This window comes from Cebus imitator, unplaced genomic scaffold (genome assembly GCF_001604975.1).
Source record: "Cebus imitator isolate Cc_AM_T3 unplaced genomic scaffold, Cebus_imitator-1.0 Scaffold946, whole genome shotgun sequence".
Taxonomy (NCBI): Eukaryota; Metazoa; Chordata; class Mammalia; order Primates; family Cebidae; genus Cebus; species Cebus imitator.
The window spans coordinates 64,107-71,779 of NW_016108261.1; the positions used below are offsets into that span (position 1 = coordinate 64,107).

The 7,673-nt window shown below is 42.8% G+C and overlaps 1 long non-coding RNA gene across 1 annotated transcript; it reads right to left on the minus strand.

Annotated features, from left to right (window-relative positions):
- Positions 1-1,614: 1,614 nt before the first annotated feature.
- LOC108298385 lies at positions 1,615-5,625 on the minus strand. The gene is made up of 3 exons (XR_001822565.2): positions 4,544-5,625; positions 3,995-4,087; positions 1,615-1,776 (listed from the first exon to the last, which is right to left on the minus strand). It is a non-coding gene; the product is annotated as an uncharacterized LOC108298385 (long non-coding RNA).
- Positions 5,626-7,673: the final 2,048 nt, after the last annotated feature.

Below are 7,673 nucleotides of genomic sequence, written 5' to 3' on the forward strand. Positions count from 1 at the left end.
CTGCTTCCATTATGGATTGTCACAAGATCCCTGCCCTTTGGTGTGTGTGTCTCTGCTGCAGGACATAGGAAGTGCTGCAAGTCAAGGGTGGGTCTCATCCCTTACAGAGCTGGCCACATAGTCAAGGTTCCATACATGCCTGCAAAATTGGAATTTATGGCTTCTATAAACAATCTCTTTCCTCATCTACAAGAGATACCTGCTTCCTTGCTCGTGATGGGGAGATGACGCAACCCACTGCATGCCCTCAGAAACTTGAGAAAAGTAACCACGTCCGCAGCCAGTGTTACCCTTGTGTTGTAAAGTCCTGTGGTACTGTAGCAGGAACAGCCGTGGGAAACAGATTTCCTAATTATTTGGCCGGGAGCCTGGGCATAATTTGTCCAAAGCCCAGCTCCTCTAACAAAGGAAGTTTCTGCCTTTATATAGGTTTATACTTTGTGGAAGAATCTTAGGTTTATAGCTTTAGAAATCACATATGAAAGGGTTCCTGTTTACAGTTTTAGGACTCACATGTGAAAATGTCTCTGCTTACAGTTTCAGGAATTACATATGAAAGGGTTCTGGTTTACAGTTTTAGGACTCACATGTGAAAAGGTTTCTGGTTTGATCTTATTTTAAGTAAAAACAGTGTCTTCCAGAGAGTTTCCCCAAGACCAAGCGTGTTATTTTCAGGAAGGAGATTCAGCTGGCATGTTCTCTCTTCTATTGAGCTGCACAGTGGATGACAGAGGGGGAGGGAATCCCAGATGCCTGGGTCTCCTTCCTCAGTACCATCCGTGATATTTCTTTCTATTCACTCAATGAGTAAAAAAAGATGAATCCACTTTAAAAGCCAGTCCATACTGTTCAGATCAACATACCAAATGGTGTGCATGGAGGCAGTGGTTGAAGTCCCAGAGGCCACCCAGGCAGAGGAGGTATCTGGCAGCCCATGAATGGTCCTGAAGGGCCAGCCAGGCCATAGAGCAAGTAGGGCAATCCTGAGAAAGGGGTCCTCCTGAAGCCACATTGACCTGTAGAGCAGAAGGAAGAAAAGTTTCAAAATGTGTTAATATGATGGACAAAAACACCAACATCAATACAAGCTCCACCCCATGCACCAGGTGACAGTCCCTGGCACCTTCCCCTGGTCCAGGTTTCAAAATAGCAGTGTCAGTGCCAAAAATCTCCCTTCTACGAGTCCTGAGCACAGCTGGGATGTGAAGGGAAGCCATGAGGTTAACCTGCTGTCACCACATGCCAATGTGTCTGTCTATAGATGTAGGCACTCTGGGTCCTGCTCCAGGGAAGACAGAGTCATTACACAGTAGTAAAAAAGCATATTCCAGATACACGGTGTCTAGCCCAGGTATACTCCCATCTCTCCCTCATCACCATCACTGAAGTTAGTTCCTTGCATGTGATGAACACAGACAAAAGGAGGAATGAAAAGCCCATTATTCATACACGAATCACAGCTACTCTTGGGAGAACTTTTACAGGCCTTTCATGTCCTATCTCTGATTCTCAGGATGCTGCAAGGTCAGTGTGGCTACTCTGTGCTAAATCAAAGAAAAGAGGATCCCAGAGGAAGGAAAAAATTCACCCAGGGTCACACAGCTTGCCAGAGGTGGAGTGGAAATTGATCCCAGCTCAACCTGTAAGACCCTCTTGTCCCCCTCTGCCTCCCTTCCTAACAAAGGGTCTTCTCCACTCTGGAGGTACAACCCATGGGCACAAAGATCTCTGGAGAGATGTGAATTCCTGAAGTCCTGCAGGGGAACTGGGAAAGGGCTTTGTGATAGAACAATCAAATCTGTAGAAGTTAGTTAGGTATAGCTATAATATTTATTTTAACTCACAGGTATTACCAAATTTTAAATGCACTATGACATAAAGAACAATTTTGTCCACGGCAAAATGAGATGGGAGTTCTAAATAACAGAAGTAAAACAACTGTGATTTGATTTCGAGTGTGGAAGTCCTGTCATGTGTGATTGAAGGACTCACTAGCTGTGAAAGCTACAGGGACCACATGAGAAAACAGCTTAGCTGACTGTAATTTAAGGCCTTTGTTGGGAATTGTCCTTGTAGCCAATTAGTGACTTTCACTCTTCACTATCTCACATCCAGTGTACATTTCCTATTACAAATATAAAACCTCTGACAACAAAATACTCCATCAAGGACACCACTGGATGGGGAGGGGGCATTTTTACATAACAGAGTTGCCGACAGAGATGGGACAGCGATTAATTGTGGAATTTGCTTTGTCAAAGAGCATTCAGATTTCCATGAAGCACATATTAATACTGGATGAATGAGTTTTTATATTTTCACTTATGGAGATTACAGCAGATATTCTAAAAGTTAGTCACCTACCCCATAAGAATAGAATAATAGCAGCAAAAAATCCCCACATATTTGGGGGAGGGGACCCAGCAACAGCTTGAGTAAACAGGGACTACTGGGCCGTGAGACCTACAGCAGTGGAGTGAAGTGGCATCTTCTCAGGTTATTTCTGGAAACACAACAGTTAAAGCTCTTCAGCCCTGGGCCCTTAAGCACTTATGGGTTCTGGAAGTGCCACCAAAGATGACCAGCTGGGAATGGAGAAGACTGAAGCCTCATGGAAAATATTTTGCCTTTTAAAAAGTGAAGAGACAGAAAAGATATCACAGAACACACAAGCCAGAGACAAGGCCAGGAGAGGGTGCTGTATGAAAAGATAAAAGTGTCCTGAAATAGGCACAGTGAAAATGACCACAGCATTGACCTTTATCTTCTCTGTGTTCTCAGTTGGGATGCAGCTGCTATTCCTCACGGGAACTGAATGAGGTCGTGAGTCTGCTAAGGACCAGAAAACTATCGGGGCTTTTTCTGGCTTGCATGATCTGTGCAGAATAAGAAAACCTCCATGTCCACATCTGCCATGAACCTCTCTTTGTCACAGTCAGGTCCCTTATCAGTCACAGAGGAGTTTATTAATCAGAAGCCACAGAAGACCTTGGAACCCTCTGGACCCTTGTCCTTGAAAAGGACACCACAGAGCCCTGGTCTTAAGAAATCAACTAACTACGAGCAGGTAGGGTTCAAACTAGCTGGATATCAACCCTAAATCAGAAGTTCCCAGTATCTATCAGAGGACACTACTTATAAATTAAGCACAGACTAAAAATTAAAATAGGAGCAGCCATGGATAGAAAGAATATCAATAAACCCTGGACAGGAATAGCACTGCTCCTTTTTTTTTAAGCCATGGGAACATTCACAATTCTTGGGATTCATATTTAATCTAACTTCCACATCAGACCAAGTATTATAAATATTTATGAACAGAAATGGACTTAAAGAGACTAACAGTAATGAAAAAAGGTAAGAGCTATGGGAATTAACTTTAAAGCTTTAGGGTTACACTTAAAATGTTAGAGGAGTAAAATTGCATAGAAATTTATTACTAATGGAATTGTCTATTTCACAATAAACACTTCAAACAAAAATAATACAGGAAGCTCCAAAAATAGTAAATAAATGCCTCTTTTCCTAAAACATATCTCATTGTACAATACTGATTCACAAAGACATAACAAGAAAATTTCCTCTCCTTAGGACATACAGCTCCCGTTCTAAAATGTTATTGGTGTTGCGTTTCTCAAATGAAAGAAAAATAAAGCCTTCGCACTGACTCAAGTTGGGAAGTGGAGCTGGCTCATTTCCCTTCTAGGCTCATCACCTCAGTTAAAAGTAACCAAAGTGGTATCCACAGTCAGTTGATGGGCTTGAGCTCCAATATTCGCAGGGGACTAGATGAGAGCCATTTGACTTGAGCATTTGAGGAAAATTGTGTCCAGCCACCTAGTGAGACAACTGTTCTCTTTAGTAAGTACTTGAAACTCTCTCCAGGAAACATAACAATTACCCTCCACCCTGACCCCTCACCCTCAAAAGGAGAAGCAGAGTGTGTGGATTGTACAGCAGAAGTTATGTGGCTGCCTTCACAGTGAGCTCCTACCTCTCCAGGGAGGATTCTCTAGGCCTGGTCGTCCACTAGCTGGCTCCTGACTAATGTGTCTCTCCAGCACTCTGTTTTTCAATCATTTCCTGTCTTGGAGTCAGAGAAACAGTGAACTTGAATAAGAATTAAAATGCCGGGCCGGGCGCGGTGGCTCACGCCTGTAATCCCAGCACTTTGGGAGGCCGAGGCAGGTGGATCACGAGGTCAAGAGATCGAGACCATCCTGGTCAACACGGTGAAACCCCGTCTCTACTAAAAAAAAAATACAAAACATTAGCTGGGCATGGTGGTGCGTGCCTGTAATCCCAGCTACTCAGGAGGCTGAGGCAGGAGAATTGCCTGAACCCAGGAGGCGGAGGTTGCGGTGAGCTGAGATCACGCCATTGCACTCCAGCCTGGGTAACAAAAGCAAAACTCCGGCTTAAAAAAAAAAAAAAAAAAAAGAATTAAAATACCAAGTTCTTTACTAGGCACTCAAAGCTTTGTTTTGTTTAAGCTTCCCTTAAAACAAAAACATCCTTCAAAATGTCCATCACAATTACCTACCTGTGCTGCTCGTAGGCAGCCTTCTCTTCCATCTCCCTCTGCAAGGCTTAAACACAGAGCTGTGGGGAGAAAAATACATCCACGTCCTGACCTGGCAGACTATGCCCAAAAGCAAGGAAAGAAAAAAAAAAGCTTACCCAGTTGTCATGAGCCTTTCTTTCAGAAGTGGTGATCTGAAAAAGCCAACACATGAGAAACCGTATGTTTAAGGAGTCTAAGGACCACGATATTATTTGCATCAGTGCTGAAGGATTCTGCAACTGCTGGGAAGAAGGCTCCTTACCTGGCACCTGCAGTAGTTCTCTACCTACCTCTGCTGCTCTTCTGTGTCTTCCATCATTTTTCTATGGTTTAGAATCACTTTTATCAGGTAAAGTGCCATTTTCAGGATGATTTTAAATAATCTGCCATGTTCTGGTTACCCTCACATCTGTACCCTTACGCAACATATCCATAGATAGAAAACACATTTCACATGGTTATAAAAGTACAGTATGATTAAAAAAAAACTGTTGCTATATTGATTCCTCATCTATTATTTAATGCCTGCTGGGTTCTAAGTTGACAATTTCCTTACCTACTCTTAGTATGTCCTTAAATCATCCTTCATTGAACATCACTTATCATAAATCTCTATTCTCCTTGTACTAATATCCTTACCATATTTCACAGGGCAGGAACAACTGGGCTTATAAACAGGCACAGTCCTTTTTAAGGATGTGATTGATGCCACCAGAATTCACTTTCCTAAGGATGATGACGACCATCCCTAGAAAAGTTTGTGTGAACCGAGTTTCCACACAGTCTGCCCAGCAGTCGAGTCATAGTTTTTGGTCACTGGTAAATCTTAAAGTACTTTGTTTTTTCTTGCGTGAATTCTCTCTCTCTCTGCAAATATGTCCTCTGACCATTTGGTTGTCTTTCTGTGTTAATTGGGTCCAAACATTGTACAAAAGTTAAAAACAAAACACTCCAACAGAGGTTTCCCAAGAGGTTGGTGTGCAGTCACTGAAGTCACTTGTAGGTGTGTATTTTCTCAACTACCAATTTCAAGTTTCCCACTGCCTCTGATAGCTGCCTCTCTGCTGCTCACTCATGTTCTTTCATCTCAGCTTCCTGAAATGAGAAGGAAAAGAAATGTATGCGCAGGATCCAGTAGCCAGTGTGGGCTTCTTTCTTCCCTTCTAGTATTTGAAGGCCGTGATTCAAAGGTCCCCTTCCAACCTTCCCATATATATACAAGCAGATCTTCACAACCAGAAGGAGAATTGAAGCCTCCCATTGAAGGACAAAGAAAAATCACACTCAGGCCTGCAGACAAGTCCTCTGTAATTTCCAGTTCCTCTTCATAGCTCTATACTCCTACTCACTAGTAGGAGTAAATAAATCAAGGACTATAAAAAGTAGGAGTAAATAAATCAAGGACTATAAAAAGCTTCTATGAGATGCATGACATGTCCTTCTGGAGTCAGTCTTATGCTTGACACAGTGAAAGCTCATTTTAGTTCAATGTGGAAAACCAGACCTGACCAACTCATCACTATAAATCAATCAGGATGGAGCAGGGGATCATCCCTTGTCTGACTCCTCCCATGAGGAAACCTGATTCTCAGTCAGAGGGTGATGCCAGAACCCAGGCAATCAGCCTTAGAGAGATCCTTCCAGGACACGGTATCATTAACCTTATAGTTCACTACTGCACGTTTCCATGATTCAGGATTGGAACTCCTGTTATCAACTTCAAAAATTCTGGTTGACAGAAAAGGAAAATCTGAGTGCTAGGTATATCTACTGAATCAAAAATAATCTGGGTGGCTCCTTAGTCAGGGTGTTATGTCCTGGAAATAGGTGACAACTGCAAACCATCAACCCCCGTGTTGATTGAGTTTAACAAGGTTTAGTTCATTGATAGTGGAGGCAGAAAAAGGCAATAGCCTAAAAAGATAGGTTTGATGTGTTGCCCTCACACTACTTCATTCATGAATCTGATTTAAAGGATCTCATGTGATAACTGATTTCATACGAAGGACACATAAAATTCCAAAAACTTTAGGAAACAGGGACAAAAACACTTCAAAGAGAAAGTTAATGCACTTGTTTCTGACCACCTAAGCCATCCTTCATGCTGTCTGGAGAGGCCCAAAACAAGGAGTGTGTTGTGAGGTACTGAGGATGCAAGGGGAGCAGGGCCCTGTTCCCGCCCTAAAGGAACTCACAGTTTAATGCAAATGAGAAGCCAGTGAGAACACCACTACCCCTGTTGTACACTTGCGAACTAGGAACACAAAACTTGAATCTTAAAAAAAAAGCAAAGGAGGAGTTCTGCTTTTGAGTGGGGATGAGTGCATATTAAGCTTCTGATCTCCCATGAGAACAATGAAGAACACCAGACAGAATATAAAACACAGGATTGAATGCATCAAATTCTTAACACTAAATTGGCACTAAAGAGACATGAGGCCAAGATGGAGAAGAAAACCCAGGACAAAGATCAGCCTAGCATTTGGGGCCTATTTCCCTGAGTTTCACTGCTTAATTCCAGAAGGCACTACCGAGATGTAAAGAACCAGAGCAGCGTTTGCACAGTGCGTGGGATTGGATGGAAAACAAGTGGAGTTGAGGGTCTGCCAATGAAGGTGACCCCTACTGAAGTTCAGTGGCTTTGGTTGGGATCCAGAAGAGTCACACGGTAGGAATAAAGGTGGACATGAAATACATTGGCCTTTATAAGGACTGAGTGTGCACTGATGACCTAAGTTGCTACTGGATGGAGGGAATCCAGGTCTGCTAGTTCCCCCGACCATCCACCTGAAGTAGACTCCCATTTTTTTCTGCAAGATAACATCCTAGTAGGCCTCAATTTGTTTCTGAATATTTTTTACAGTGTCTCACATTTAATAAAAAATGATTAATCATGTGGCAGGAAAAATGCAATGTAATATGACCAAAACCTAAAGGACTGTGAAAACAGATCTAAACGTGACCCAGGTATTAAATTTAAAAATGCCAGTAGCCGTTCCCTCTCTTCCACCTAATCAATTACAAACAAGAATGTATGAAGGGGGGCGGGGCGCGGTGGCTCAAGCCTGTAATCCCAGCACTTTGGGAGGCCGAGGCGGGTGGATCACGA